Below are 16,750 nucleotides of genomic sequence, written 5' to 3'. Positions count from 1 at the left end.
TGTTAGTCTGATCCTATAGACTACTTGATGGTTGTGTTTAATTGTGAACACAGTTTGGGAGAAGTTGAAAGAAATAAACATTCAACGTCAGAGGAAGTTGGAAAAGTGATAAAAGGGGTTGCCACAGATGTGCAATGTAGTAGACACTTAGACTGGGAAGACAGCTATTCCCCAAAACTGTTTGTAAATAGATTTTTGTTAATGTTCTTCTTTTTTCTTGAAAAGGAACCTGTGTAGAAACGAGAAATAGTTGAATATGAATGCTGCTGTTTTTAAATATGTTTTTTAGCAGCATGTTATTGAAAGTTAAAACAAATGCACAGGTAAATGCACAGGTACATTAGGAGCCCCACCATTTGTTCCTTTTTTTACAAGTAAGGAAAATGATTTGCAAAACATGTCTACAGTATTAGTAAATGGAACTTGGTATTAGTAGCTGTAATATGTTGGCACTCCATGCAATCTGGTAGCATTGTCTGTAAAACAGTGTAGGCTTTTATGTAGGGAAATGTGCTGCATTTTATGGATGCCTATTTTTAATAGCATCTGAAGGAAACACTGGCAATGCATATGTGTATGAGCAGGGATGGTTATTTTTGATAGGATCTGACTGAAACACTGAAAATGCATACTTGTATGAGCAGGGATGACTATTTTTGATATTTGAGTAACACACTAACAATGTATAGGTGTATGAGCAGTAGTAATATTTTTCTAATTCTGCAAAGTTAGGAAGAATGCACTTTTTGAACACTTTTATGGTACAATTACATTGCACTTGATGTGAACAGTTGTAACTTGGTGGCAATATATGGCTTCTGATAGCAGTGGATAGAAAAGAGGATATTGTTATGGATATGTATATATTATAGGGCGGTGATAGCCATTCTATAGTGAAGGGTGTAAATGGCTATAATTACAATGGCAGAAGTCTCCTTCAATAAACACTCTAGTAAGTAATTTCAAAACTTATTTATTTAGTCCAGACAAGAGCTTTCACAAAAGGGCTGACTTCACCACACCGCCAGGAGTGCAGTGTCTGAGTGATCTGCTGCGGTTACAAATTCACAGCTTTTTATAGCAAACTCTTAACATTGAGTCGTATTGCTTGTAAAAACAGGATGCTCATACTTAATTACATTTTCCTGCCAAAATTCTTTGACTGATTTCTCAGCAAAGGGTACGAAGGCAGGCTTTACGATGTAAATTCCCAGAATGACGCACAAATGTTAAACATGGGCTGCTTCACATACATTCCAAAGGGAGCGCGCAGATGGCGAACAAAGCTAGTATATACATTTTGCAGAAGATTTCACATGCATTCCAAGAAAGAGCAAATGTCAAACAAAAATGGTTAATGCATACATTGTGGAAAACAGTGCAGATGTTGGATAATTACTTTTCATACATACATTGTGGAAAAGAGGCAGGAGGTCAGAAAGACTTATTTTCGCACATGCTACAGGAAATGACCTGAATCCTGCACATTGTGGGAAGGAATGCAAAGAGGCCTGCCAGAGGCCGTTATGTATGCATTTACAGGAAAGTCGAGCAGAGACCGGACATTCCTCAATCTATGGCTAATGTTTGCTCAAGGGGCCCAGGAGAGGCGGCTGCAGGGCTTTGCGTGCAAACACAAACTGGCAGTGTCGTCAGTTTTCATAGCAAACTGAATCTATAATGTGAACAGTGTTTCAGTCTTGCTGAGGCAAACTTTGGAGAAATTAAATTTATATTGACAAACAACCCTTTTGCAGCAGCAAGACGGTATCTCAACCTTGGCCAGACCTGCTTGAATTTGAGAGTTGTGTCATCCAGTTCATAGTCATTGTCAGAAACATCAATAGTATGCAGCTCTGCCACTGCCCTTTCCATGCTTATTATTTAATTGGTCAACATCGCATTGGTGGGTCTTGGTCTCAGGGTGTTCATCGCGTTTTTATAACAATCGCCTATAATGGAAATGCATGAAGAGAAACACTGTATGCAGCAGCAGCAAGCTGCTATTGCTCCTCCAATAACCAAAATAGGAACAAGGAGTTTCCAACCCCAGGACCTTATGAAGTCCCAAAACCATGATTCAGTCTCATCCCCAATGGCATATGTATTTGAGCTGCCATTTTGAGCATCTCATCAATGCCCTTAAAAATATCGGGACTGTAGTTTGGTGTAAACGTGCAGCATGATGTCCCGATAATTTTACAAGCTACTCCTGCTTTTCCTAACATTGTATCTAATGACAGATGGTTTTGTAATGTGACAATCCAAATATATCTCATCTCAGCAGTGATATTTGAGAGGATATCACTAGTGACGCTCAGTTCCTTTTCTACTAATCTGGCCAGAAGCCTAATTTTTCTGGAGTTCATCATTATTCCTGCTGGTAATGATATACCCTTTATAAAGTTGAAGAATTCCTGCCAGGTAGTATCTTCAGCATTAAAAACACCTAGTTTCCTTTGGTTATACTTCCCAATGTTTGCTAAGGCTTTTTCTTTTTTTATGTTTTGTGTTAATTCCCTCCTAAGGTTTATAATGTAAACCCAATAATAGATAACTGATGGTACAACTGCCCATACAATAGCGGGGCAACCAATGAAAAGCTTCATTTCCGAAGACATGGGGGTCATTCCAAGTTGGGCAGTAGCCATGGTGCTAATAGCACCATGGCTGCCTCCCAAACCAGGTCCGGTCTGGCAGAATGGGGATTTACCGGATCATTCTGACCCTGGAGGACCCGGTAAATTCCCATTCTGTAGACCATTCCCCATTCCCATTTGAGCCCCCATAGGGCTCAATGGGAATGGGAAGGTGCTAATAACGGTACCGCAAATTGCAGTACCGTTATTAGCTCAAAGGTCCCTTAACGGGAACCGCAGAGAACGTGTGGTCAGACCACACGTCCTTTGCGGTTCCCACTAAGGGACCTTGGAATTGGGCGGTAAGGGTTTTCTGGCACCGGCATCATTACCGGTGACCGTTAACCCTTACTGCCCAAGTCGGAATGAGGCCAACACACTGCTCCTGGCACAGCCATGAGAGGCATTGTAAACTATTCATGTCTACTGTCATCCGGCAGTTGTGCTTGCCCAGAAAAATGGCTTTATTCTGTGTTTGGTTCAGGTCAAAACAAAAGGCGGCCCTCTGTTCTACGTTGGCCACACTGATCAGAGGGGGGATTGCTTCTTTTCCCCCCCTTTATAAAAAATATAGAGATGGGCTTGGGTTTCTTTGCATTGAGCAGATTCATTCACATATAGGGCAGTGTTGGGTGCCATGGGAATGTCACGCAATAAGCTATCTCGCAATGGCAGACATGTATCATTGTCTGCGGGAACCACATACCACTCTAGTCTGCTATCATGGCTGTGGGGAACATGCACGCATATGTAACAATTGGTCCTATTTAATACCTGATTTGTTTCATTCATCCATCTAAGAATACTATTCTTTGGTTGCCTTGTCCAATATTCTTGGTCCACATGGGGAGTAGTCACTGGTTCTGGAGTTGGGGTTTGTACTGTGCTAGGCAGTAGATTATGGGCAGCATAAATATCATTATGTTCGAGATACCAGAAGGATACTGAAGATCCTAATGCTATCAGCATTAATACAGTAAATATGATAATTTTCTCCTTTGGAGTACATGCGTACCTATCAACCTGCCGGTGTCTCAGTCCCCTATCATCATTCATATGCACTAGTTCAATATTATCCATATTTAACAACCTATTTGCTAATCTCGAGTGGCTGAGTTCCGGAACTTGGCTGTCAAAAATAATATAATATACAATTATTCACACAATGTCCAATAACCCTAGCAATTACCCTAACAGTGCAGTCCGATTATGCGCTATATCGCAAGGGGTGCACAGTATAACCTGTCCGGCTGTCACCTCTTCCGGCACGATCTTTGACATGGCTTGGTGAGGCTACTTCCTTACCCTTGAGGGGCTGTTGAGGCCCTTTCATCTGTGTGTCTCGATGAGGCTACTTCCTTACCCTTAACGGCTGTTGAGGCCACTTTGTCTGTAGTTTCAATTGGCCTGGCTGGATCCGACCCTTTACCAAGTCTGTCTCTCAGACAGGTGTCAGAGTCCAAGCATAGGCAATCAAAGCTGTTTCCTAGGGCATAGGTTGTACCTTGGAATGTCCTCTGTTAGTTCGGATGTAAAATGGTCTGTGTCCATGGTTGGGGGTGGAATATCTGAGGTGGTGCACGCTTAATGTGGTTTGCGTGTATCCAAGTCTTATGGCTAGTAACCTTCACTGCTGTCTGTGTCGCCAATAGGACCAGATAAGGTCCCTTCAACCTGGCCTGAAAGCAGTTGGTTCGGTCAAAGCTTTTGATTAGAACATATTTGCCTTGCTTGATGGAGTGGCCCTCTCCCTCTAGAACCGCTGGAGCTGCTTCCTTCACCTGTTGGTGGATAATAGACAGTTTATGTGTGAGTTCAGCACAGTATTCTCTCAACAATGGCTGGTCAATATTTCCAATAGATTTGGGCTTTTGTGTGGACCATGCACTTGGAGGTCGGCCCATCACTATTTAAAAAGGTGACAATTCTCGTGTCCCTTTTGGAGCAGTCTGCATGCTGAGCAATGCCAAAGGTAGCCCATCTGGTCACTTTAAAGTTGTAGACGCCACACAATTTGGCCAAATTATTCTTCACCACAGAGTTGGCTCGTTCGTTAACACCAGCTGATTTAGGGTGATAGACTGATTGGAATCGCTGGTCAATCCCTAAGGCAGTGCAGACATACTTTACAACTTGTCTGGTAAAATGTACTCCAATGTCAGAATACAGCTAGCTGGGTACCGTGTACTAGGGCATACAATATTTCAAAATGCATTTTGCTTAGGAAATAGCAGTGTTATCTCTCAGGGAGTAAACATCTCTCCAACCAGAAAACCCACACCTCATTACAAGGCAATATTTCAATTTGGCAACTGGCTCCATTTGTATAAAGTCCATGTATATCACTTTGAATGGTTGTGTGGGGAGCCTGCTATGACCTGCTGGCACCTTTACAGATTTCCCCATGTTATGTTGGAGGCAGATGGCGCAATGTGCTGCCCATCTCCGCCAGTATTATCCAATTTTCTGATTTTTCTATACTTTGCTTACAATGTCCTCCATCACACTTGCATTGACATGAGCATTCCCATGTACCATATCTATTACCATGGGCAAATACCTGTCAGGGAGCAACCACCTAATTTTCATTCTATCCAACCACACACACACTTGGATGTTTTTTCATTGTCTCTGTCCTTAGTCCAGGCTTTAATTTCACAATCTGCTGCTTCTTTTTGAATGTCTCTTACTATTACTTCAATGTCTCTTCCTGCTCCACCCAACCCCTTTCCTTCCACATCCCCCTGCATCATGTTACATTCTGGAAGGGGCAATGTACAGTATTCTGTGGCATATTTAGCCACCTGATCTGCCAAATCATTTCCTTGACCCACAAAATCTACTATCTTTCTGTGGGTGGAGCACTTCACTATAGCTACCCGAGCGGGTTCATCCAATACTGCTAACAATTTGCTTATCAAATCCCCATGCTTTTTTTTGGTACTGTGTTATGTAAGAAACCCCCTTTCTTTCCATAGTAAACCAAAATTAAAGGCCACACCATGTGCACAGGCTAAATCCATATAGATGGTTACAGCTAGGTCCTTGCTTAATTCTACAGCCTTTGTCAATGCCCTTAATTCTGTAGCTTGTGCTGATAATGCAGGTATGCACTCCATATGGACAATATCATTTTCAGTTGTTATTGCATACCCAGACAATGTTTCCCTGCTTTCCAATTTGTAACTTGAGCCATCACAAAATAGAATTCCATCACCTCCCTTCAAGGAAAGATCACTGAGGTCACCCATACCTCTGGTCTGTTCATCAAACGTATTAAACAGTCATGCATGTCTTGGTCTCCCTCCCCACTTGGCAAGGGCAAAAGGGATGCTGGATTTAAAGTATTGCAACTCATAATAGTCACATTTGGTGCAAACAATGTCAGTTAATTCTGGGTTAGGCGGGTTGCCGTCAAATGCTGAGTCTGAGTTCTATTGAGCAATACATCCACAGCATATGGTACCCTTACAGTTATCGCAGTCCCCAACAGTAGACCAACATTCTGCTTAAGTGCTAATGCGGCTGCAGCAACTGATCTCATGCATGGGGGCAGTGCAGCTGCCACACTATCAAACGTGCCAGAAAAATAAGCACAAGGCCTCTGTCTTCCATTTTGTCCTGAGTTAATACAGATAGGGCACAACCTTCTAGTTCATGTACAAAAAGGGTAAATGGCTTGCCGTAATTGGGTGTCCCGAGTCCCAGGGCACTAAACAAAGCGTTTTATAAAGCGTTGCAGGACTCTCTCATTTCCTATGTGCAAATGAAGGGGGTCTGATCCTTTTCTGTTTTTAAACATTGGAACTTTCCATTGTGGACTTACATATAGTCATGCGTACACCTGCCGGTGAACAATAAATAGTTTCATTTAAGGCTTTCAATAGATGCAACCCAAGGAGATTTTCAGGACACCTATTGGTTAGTAACCATTTGTTTGTCAATTTCACTCCACATATAGATGTCTCAATTTCCTGAGAGACCGGAGTACATATGGGTTCCCCACCAAACCCTACAGATACCTTATTTTCACCCGATAGTGGAACTGAGGGGGTGGTCTTGACATCAACCGAGCTGTTACCTGCGTCAATGTCAACCAAGCATTTAACGGTGGGGTGCTGTCCTATTTGTAATTTAACATAAGGTCCTTTCTGATCTATAGGAACAGACACCGTCTCCCCAAGTTCACTAAGGGTGTTTCAACTGAATTTTGCAGTATCATCAAAAAACATCATTCCACTCAATTTATCTTCCAAAAAACCCATTGTCATTCACTCCAACCATTTGTCGTTGAGGGGCGCTTGCTGAAAACACATTACCCGTCAGTGTTGAATTTCCCGCTCCCTTGGGGTGGCCCTACAATGGCTCCCCCACATCCCCTACCTTTTCCCCCTAGTTGCTGTCAGCACAGGACAGTTATTCTTCCAATAGTTTGTCTGTCTACAAAATAAACACTGGTCCAGCCTAGGAGGTGTCCATTGCTGGGTGCTCCCTGCAGCACTCCTCAATTGGGGCCTCTGGTCTTTGGGTTTATTATAAGGTGCTTGTACCAATTGTTGCATTAGTACTTTGTTTTTTAAGTTTCTGCCTGCCTGCCTTTTACCTTCCATTTCTTCCTCCTCTTGTTGTTTGTAATGTTTAGCCATCTCTAGGATCTGGGATTGGGTGCTTGCTTGCCAAGTACTTTCACCTAATTTAAGTGGCTTTTTAATTCCCTTACTTAAGCCCTTCACAAAGCCCATGGCGAAATATCTCTGGCCCGTGGGGTCACTAACAGACTGTCCACTGTGCGCCTTAAATGCACCTTCAAATCTCAAGAAATAGTCCCCAACTGTCTCTGCAGTGTCCTGTATAACAGCATCCATTTTCTCAACATTCAAGTCCACCTCTGGCAGTACCTTACTCAATGCCTTCAACATTCTTGTCCCTAAAGTTTTCATTTTGTCAGGAATGGGGTCAGTTGGTTGCCGGTCTTATCTTGCTGTTCTAATGTGGCCCAGGTAATAGTGTGTCTGGGGTGATTTTGCAATCTAAAAGGTTCCCATACATTAGCCAGGGTTACTGCGGACATTACATGATCAATGTCCTGCAAAGTCAAGGTGCACATTTTAAACAACGCTCTAATTTCTCTGTAGAATCCTGCAGCATTAGTTCTAGGGTCTGGAGTGCTTTTTGCTATGCTAAACAATTCTGCCCTGGTAAGAGGTACATAAGCGTATGTTTTAGTTATCACTGGGGCCTTTATTGGGTCTGCATTTTCTCTGACAATAGGCGCACATTCTCTTAAGGGTGCCATGGTTTGGATCTTTGGGAGAAACACTTCTAACAATCCCTTGAACAGCCTACATGTCCTACGGGGGTCCTCTTTTTCCCATTTGAGGTCATAGGTCCCTAACTCGCCCTTACATTCTCTCACCTTCTTACAAACATCCTCCCACTCACCCTCCTTAATTTCTGGTCCTATCCTTTCCAGGAGTCCATCCAGACACACCAATTGGATAGCCGGGCTATGGGTAGCAAATACTCCCGTCCAGTAGTCCAGCTTTCCTCACTCCTTTTCACCAAGTATTCTTTCAATTAAAACGTCAGCAGTTATTTCAGCATCTTTAAGGGCTTGCTTTCTCCTTTCCTTTTCCCGTTCTTCCCCTATTTCTTGGTCATTGTAGTCTTTCATGACGTTTGTTACCTCCTGAATTTTTTGGGTGTATCTATCCCACAGGGCTGCTCGATCCTTCTCAGTACTAAGGCTCTCATAAACTTCATACAACCCCGGGGGCCACTGGCACTTAGCCTCATTTCTCAACCACTGATGATCAAGATCACTATGCATTTTCATTACCTACCGGAATTCCTTCTTTTGGCAGGTGTATAACTTCTGCACGACCCCTGCGCCTGAGTCGTTAATCAAGTCATGTGCAATGTTTTCTAAATTTGCAAATTCAACCTGTGAAAAGGCAGGATATCTAGTCAAATTCCCTCCTTCCACCTCTTCTGTACTGTTTGGGTCCATAGTGCCAGACTGGGGAGTATATGGAGGTGGGACTGCAGAGGGGATAGTAGGCCCAACTTTAGATTGGGACATGACAGGTATTGTCAGTCGCAGAAGATACTCTTTTAATCTGATTGCATCCTGATCAGTCTCACTGTCAGGATGGCGGTTTCCTTTCCTGTTTTTGGTAGGAGGGGGTACATACCTTTAATGTATTTTATGAGAGCCTTTCTTTCTTCCATGCCTATTTTCTTTTCAAATTCCTGGTTGTCTAACTCACATGCTTTCTGTTCTATAGAGCGTTTTTGTTTCATCCTCTCCTTCTTTTCTTCTGTCATTTTATGTTCCATTGCTTCTATTTGCTATTGGCGAACAGCATCATACTGAGCAGGGCAGACCCTTTTCCTTAACAATACCAATTCTAAATGCTCAATGGTTTGTATACAAAATGTTCCTGCTTGTGGCCACTGGTACTTCACAGATTTCTTTGTATATTCTTCCCAATTCTTACAAAACTGTATTGCTCCCAGCCCATGATTAGTTAACATCTGATAACATGGGGTGCCCTTAGCAGACACACACATAGGTTTCTCATTACTATTTCCATCACACAAATTACCCATTTTTAAATAATATATCTTTACCAAAATCAATCAATGCGTAACATAAAACTGATACCAATGTGGCTTACCATCCACCAGCACAATATCTGCAGATACAATGAACTCACCGCACCATTGGAGACCTCCGTCCTCTGTCATGTTCCTTGGTTTGGTCCTCCACCAGGGCAGCCTCCTATCCCCCATCCTGAGCCTCTCTATCAATGAGGACAGCTCTGTTTATGCAACAAAGGTGCAATAGATGTGGGTCTCTGTTGTCGGCGTTGTAAGACAGGGTTCATGGGGGCACGCTTAAATGTGATGGGCTACCACTGCGGAGCCCACCCAGGGATGCCAATTTGTAAATGGCTATAATTACAATGGCATAGGTCTCCTTCAATAAATACAATAGTAAGTTAGTTCAACAATTATTTATTTAGTCAAGACAAGAGCTTTCGAGAAAGGGCTGACTTCACCACTCCGCCAGGAGTGCAGTGTCTGAGTGAGCTGCTGAGGTTACATATAACAAACTCTTAACTTTGAGCCTTATGGCTTGTCAAAACAGGATGCTCATACTTAATTACATTTTCATGCCAAAATACTTGACTGCTTTCTCGGCAAAGGGTATAAAGGCATTGTGCATCATTCCAAGAATGATGCACAAATGTTAAACATGGGCTGCTTCACATACATTCCAAAGGAAGCACGCAGATGGCGAACAAAGACAGTATATACATTTTGCAGGATGATGCACAGATGTAGGACAAATATTCTATTTTCACATGCATTCCAGAAAGAGCAAATGTCAAACAAAAATGGTTAATGCATATATTGCGCAAAACAGCGCAGATGTCGGATAATTACTTTTCATACATACATTTTGGAAAAGGGGCAGGGGGTCCGTAAGACTATTTTCGCACATGCTACAGGAAAGGACCTGAATCCTGCACATTGTGGGAAGCAATGCAAAGAGGCCTGCCAGAGGCCGTTATGTATGCATTTACAGGAAAGGCGAGCAGAGGTCGGACATTCCTCAATTTATGGCTATGTTTGGTCAAGGCACCCAGAAGAGCCAGCTGCAGGGCTTTGCGTGCAAACACAAACTGGCTGTGCCGTCAGTTTTCAGAGCAAACTGAATCTATAATGTGAACAGTGTTTCAGTCATGCTGAGGAAAACTTTGGAGAAATGAAATTTATTTTAACAAGTCGGACTCCGATAGGAACCCCTCACAGTTCTATTGTTAATAGCTTTTGATATGAGTAGCGCATTTGACTGAAATTTTGAAAGTGAATAAAGACTTGCGCCCCACCCCCAGACTGCAAAGTTTTCCAAAGATCTGTTACAAAAGAAAAGTTATTAAGAAGACAACAAATTCTTTTTTTCCAAAAGTGCGGCCTAATTTCTATTCATTTTCCCATTGACAAACAATGACAAACCGATGGATGAATGGGGACCAGTTTTGAAACAACTTGTCCATGGAGCATTGACTTGTGATCCATGCATGGTTTGGGTTTATTCTGTGCAGTAGTTTTTTTCAAATATTTGATGGAGAATGGGGTGCCACATTCTCAAAATAGCTATATCTCAGGAGGGGGGCGCTGTTGTGTGACATGAAAGATGGCTGCAGCTTGAAAGTGCTCCGTCAGAAGCCTTTACATATGGAATAATATCCTGAACTCTGAAGAAGCTGCCAACCGAGACCTTAACGTCACTTCAAAGCTGAACACCTGGCGAATCTGGGGGTCCCACTGCAGTCCTGCAGGATCTCGCAGAGACGAAATTATCCACACAAATCTCCAGGCTCTCTGTTCTTGGAGCACACGAAACATGCCGGGAAGCCCATTCTCCAGCGGCTGTTGTCTTGGCTCTGATCCTTCCTGCGACGGCTGGCATGGGAGTACCTGCCCTCAGGAGTAAACTGCCTTCACATCGAGGGACCCGAGCCGTGCCAGAGCACCCAAGACCCGTCGGGGGCCCGCTGTGGGGGACTGCGGTGTCCAGACTACCACCCAGCACCTCAGAATGATTACATCCTGTGCCGAATGCACCCCGGCCTTGCGCTCCTTCTACACTCGGACCCCCAGATCCGTGAGCCATACAAGGGGCCCATGAGACTGCCCCGCAGCCAGGCGAGCAATGCGCTTGAGGGGTCCCTCAGCTCACAAGCCCGCAGCCCAACCCGTGGATCTGGAGCAAACATGCAGGTCCCGATTGGATCTGGAGGAGACCCACCCACGCTCCGGATCTACGGTGGGTGCATCGCACCCCAGTGCGGGAGGCAGCCGAATCGGCCCCTTGAACCAGACAGAGGAATCGCCTTGGTATTTCCCCTCCCACCAAGCTGCACCCGACTCAAGACCCCCCACCCATACACTGGGGGAGCCGGCACCCCTCCTGGATACACAGTCAGTGGGGACGCTGGGACGAGGGGAATCTCCACACAGGCTTTCCTCACTACCCCCAAGACCCACAGCCGGGACACCCTTCACTTGATCTGACCAGAGCCAAGTTCATTATATGGGACATGGCACCCGTGCTCACTGAGGTGTGACAAATCCTTCTGGCGCCATAAGTCCACACCTCCATAAAGCCCTATCGGAGCACACATCTAACGGCCGCCACCTGCAACCCTCCCCTATGGTCGACCCTTGGGGGGCTCCTCTTCGAGGGTCGGAGGGTCGAGTTGGAACCTAATTGCACCGGACCCGATCCAGCTCACCTCAACCAGAGCTGGCCCTGCCTGGCACATCCTCTGAACTGTGGACTCTCCTGATAACCCCGAAGGGCGGCTGCCTCGCCAGAGGTCCCGGCCTACTCCAGGGACCCCCTCCGCACCCTCCACCCCTCGTGGTGGATATCCTTCACTCTGGAACCAGGAACTTCCAGGCCACATTCCGAGCCTAGAAAAGATACTAAAAGACTGTATGTTTATGTTTATGTTTATGTTTATTAGGTTTATATAGCACTTTAATTGAAAGTGCTTTACAGTATAACAACAAGGTACAATAATGAAAGAAGCATATTTACAATCATGAAAAAAAACAGTGATACAATATGTACAACAATTAACTTAGATGGAGGGGAAGAGGGAAGGGAGGGGAGAGGAGGTAGGTAGGAAGGTTTCAAATGTCTGATCTGAGATTAGTGGGAGCGAGAAGAAGGGGAAGGGAGGGAGGGGATGGAAAGGGGGACAGGAGAGCTGGGGAGGAGAGAAGGTGGGAAAGGAAAGTCGGGGGTAGAGAAGAAGGGCTTTCAAGAAGGAAGAGATCAGTTGAGCGGAGAGAGTGGGAGGGAGAGTAAAATGAGAGGAGAGAAGATAGATGGGGGGGAGATCATGGAGGGATTTGAAGACCAGACAGAGGAATTGAAATTTTAGTTGTGAGAGGAAGGGAAGCCAACCAAGTTGAGAAAGTGATGTGGAAATAAAATCTCAAGGACCAAGGAGACAGAGAGTATGGATAGAGGAGTGGTAGATGGATTTTAGGGCAGTCAGATGAGAGTCAGGGAGTACATAGAGGAGAGAAGAGCAGTAGAAGTTGCAGGAGAAAATAAGGGAGGAGATTAAGAGTTTAGAAGCGTGGAAGGTGAGGGAGGGGCGGATCTTGTGGATGTTGAAGAGGTGGTGCCGACAGGCACGAGAGGTGAGAAAGATGTGGTTGTAGAAGGAGAGGGAGGAGTCAATGTAGAGACCAAGATTGTGGGCATGGATGGGATGGGGAAATTTGATGGGGGAAAGTGGATAAAAGGAGGGGGTAGAGGAAAGGTTGATAGGAGGGAAGAAAAGGACTTCCGTCTTGTCAGTATTGAGGTTTTGATGGCCGTTAGGCAGGAAGATAGAGAGTGATGGAGGTCAGGAGTGAAAGAAGAGAAGGAGAGAAAGAGTTGGGTGTTATCAGTGTAGAAATTGTGAGAAATGCCGAAAGAAGAGATGATGGGGGCAAGAAGGGAGGTATAAAGACTGAAAAGAAAAGGTCCAAGTACAGAGCCCTGGGGGACGCCAAAGTTCAAGGGGCAGTTGGGGGAGGTGTGGTCGCACCAGAAGACAGCAAAGGATCGATTGGAGAGGTAAGAAGAGAGCCAGGTGAGGACAGAGCCTTTGAAGCTGAAGGAGGACAGGGTACTAAGAAGTAAGGGGTGATCTATGGTGTCAAAATCAGCAGAGAGGTCAAGGAAGATGAGAATTGAGGATTGCTTAGCATAGTGAGCAGTGAGGAGAGAATTAAGTACGTAAGTGAGAGCAGTCTCAGTGGAGTGTTTATGGCGGAAACCAGATTGAGAAGTGGGGAGGAGGGAGTGAGTGGATACAAAAGCTGAGAGTTGAGAGTAGGCTAGGTGCTTGAGGAGCTTAGAGATGAAGGGGAGAAGCGGGATTGGTCAGAAGATGGAGGCAAGAAGAGGGTTAGCAGAAGGTTTTTTCAGGATAGGGATGATGGTGGCATGTTTGAAAGCAGAAGGAAAGTTGGCAGTGGGGAGACAGGTGTTGAAGAAGATAGGTAGGTAGGGAATGAGGAGAGGGTAGATTTTAGGGATAAGGGAGATAGGGAGGGATCGAAGGGGGCAGCAGTAGGGTGAGTTTTTGACAGAAGAAGGGAGACAAAGGATCAGGTGATAGGAGAGAAGTTAGCCGTGCTAGCTTAGCTGGGAGAGAAGGAGGAGGGAGGAGGGGAGTAGGAAGGAGAGATGAGGATGTTTTGGCATAGAGAGAGAATTTTGGATGAGAAGAACTTGGCAAAGTCGGAGGGAGAGAGGGGAGAGTTGGTGGAGGGGTCAGTAGTAGGAGGGGAAAAAAGGCGAGAGAGGGTCTGGAAAATGCGGCGGGGGTGAGAAGCTTGTGAGTGGAGGAGGTTAGAATAGTACGAGCGCTTGGCAGATTTGAGAAAAGAGTCGTAGAGAGAGTGATATGAGAAATAGGAGGATTGATTATTCAGAGAAGGGGATTTGAGCCAGTGTCGTTCAAGGTGAGAGAGGAGACGATGCATGGACAGAAGGTGAGAGGAAAGCCAGGGTTGAGAAGGTTTGTGAGAAGGGTAGAAGGAAGTAAGAGGGTACTGTTGGTAGAGACTGGTGGATATGGAGGAGGACAGTGAGGAGAGGGCATCATCAGCCGAGAGAGAAGAGAAGTCAATGAGAGGGGGAAGGGAAGAAGAACAGGAGTCGAAGAAGAGAGAAGGGTTGAAGTTGCAGAGATCGTGGCGAGAGAAGGAGGCAGAGGGAGAGGGGGAGGACAAGGAGGAGGAGGGTGGAGTAAGGGAGAAGGAGAGTAAGGCATGGTCTGAGAGATAGTTGGGAAGAGAAGATACAGGTGATGAGGAGTAAGATGAGAGAAAGATGAGATCGAGAGTTGAGCCAGAGGAGTGGGCGGAGGGAGGAACGAGGGGATAGAGGAGATCGGAATTAAGTAAGGAAAGAAGAGGGGAAGATTGAGAGGAGATGGAGAGGGGGAGGTTGAAATCACCAAGAACTGAGAGAGGAGTAGGGGAGGGAGAGATACGAGAGAGGAGGTGGTCCAGGTCCTCATAGATGGAAGAGAGGAGTCTGTAAATAATTAAGAAAGAGATTGTCTGAGGGTTAGTGAAGGATTTGAAGAGACGTTCGAAGGAGGAGAAGGTAGGGCGAGATAGGGTAGGCTTTGAAGAATGATATTTAGGGTGGAAAATGAGACCAATTCCGCCTCCACGAGTAGAGGGGCATGAAACATGAGAGAAGGAAGAAGAGGGGTGGAGAGAGAAGCAGGGATCCAAGTTTCAGTGATGCAGAGGAAGTGTAGGTTGAGTTGGAAGAACAAGTCAAGAGCCGCAGCAGCCTTATTACTGTAGCTACCTCACCTGCACATCCACGGTTACCCTTCCCCTCCGGGCAGGCCTCCCTCCTGGCCTGCGGTGGTTCAGAATGCCGGCTGGCATTGAACATCCACCAACCTAACACTGTCAACGTCTGGACCAGGCCTGGGTGCTGCAGAACACCAGCTGACCCATACCTGCATTGTGTCCACTTCTGAGGGGACACCTCATAACACCCAGTCCCTGGTAGAAGCCAGTTGGGCTCCTGGTGACCTCTGAGGTCATGGCTGCATCCTGGGACGTCAGGTATCTCCAGCATCACAACAGCACTCTCTTCTTTGGGGAGAGCTTTTGGAAAGGGAAACCAAAAGAGGCAGTCGAAAATGGAGCAGTTCGTCAGATCAGAACAGGACCCTCCACAACAAGAGAATAACCCTGGCTCCTTCCAGATAGACATCTCAGCTCTCAACCAAACCCTGTTAGTGCTAAAAAGTAGCTCAGATAACCTTGGGCCAAAATTGATGCTTTGACATGTAAAGTTGATGTCTCTGTGTTCCAGATCGACAAGTTGTGCGGCAGGATGTCCGAAGCAGAGCATATAATCGGGGAGGGAAAGGATAAAATTGCCATCCTTCAATGTGAGGTTGCCTCCCTACAGCAAACAGTGCAGAAAGTCATGGCCAAGAACCAAGATCTTGAAGGGAGATCCAGGAGAAATAACATAAGGGTCACAGAGATGGCCGAGACCACCCAGATAGACAATATGGAACAGTTTGTGGAAAAATGACTTCTAGAAGTCCTTGACAACCCTACGGTCATGAACTTTTTTATGGTGGAATGGGCCCACTGGTCACTAGCGAACAAGTCCCCCCTCGGGGCCCCTGAGAGGGCCATCATTGCCCGCATTTTCAATTACCGACACCGGGACATACTGCTAAGTGCGACAAGAGAAAAGAAGTCCCTGAGGTGGGGTTCTGCGATGATACGCTGCTTCCTGGACTTCAGTCAGCAAGCAAAGGGCCAAAGGAAACTGTTCCAAAATGCAAAGAACATCTTGAGGAAAAAAGATGTGCACTACGCAATGCTATACCCGGCCAAACTCAGGGTTGTTCATGAAGGTAAAACATTATTCTTCACATCCACGGATACAGCAGAAAGATTTGCCGCAGAGATTCCGGATCCTGGGGACTCCCCCTGAGGTTTCCTCTAAACCAGGAGGGCAGAAGACCAGACCAATGTGTAGTTGAATGTCTGGGCCCCCTCTCTTCACATGGCAACTATTGGAGCTGGTCCTAACATAAGGAATGTAAATAACAACTAACAGATATGGCAGTAAACCTCTTGACAGCAGGAGGCACAGCGGCCGCCACCACCCCCCATGCCCAGCGGAAAAGTATTCTTATTTGGGGTTGTTGTTCAATGTTGTATGGGTGGGGGGTGGGATGAGTCGGCTGGTAGGTTGGTGTTTCTGGCATGGGAGGGGGGAGGGAGAGAAGTTCAAGGTTTATTTAATGTTATTACACAGCGCCCAAAGGGGAGGGTGAGAATTGCCTTCCAAGGTCTCACAACTCCGAACACACCAGGCAGTCATCAATTTTCAAGCCTACTCTTATAAAGCCACAACTGGCACATTCCACGTTTCTGTCACACGTCTAAGCCCGGCCTCAACATGATTTTCCCACTTAAGTTAGAATCACACTCTAACACAGACATAACATTAATGTCATGGAACATCTGATGCT

The sequence above is a fragment of the Ambystoma mexicanum genome, chromosome 5p (genome assembly GCF_040938575.1).
Source record: "Ambystoma mexicanum isolate Mex_15411 chromosome 5p, UKY_AmexF1_1, whole genome shotgun sequence".
NCBI lineage: Eukaryota > Metazoa > Chordata > Amphibia > Caudata > Ambystomatidae > Ambystoma > Ambystoma mexicanum.
Note: the sequence above shows the minus strand (reverse complement) of the source record.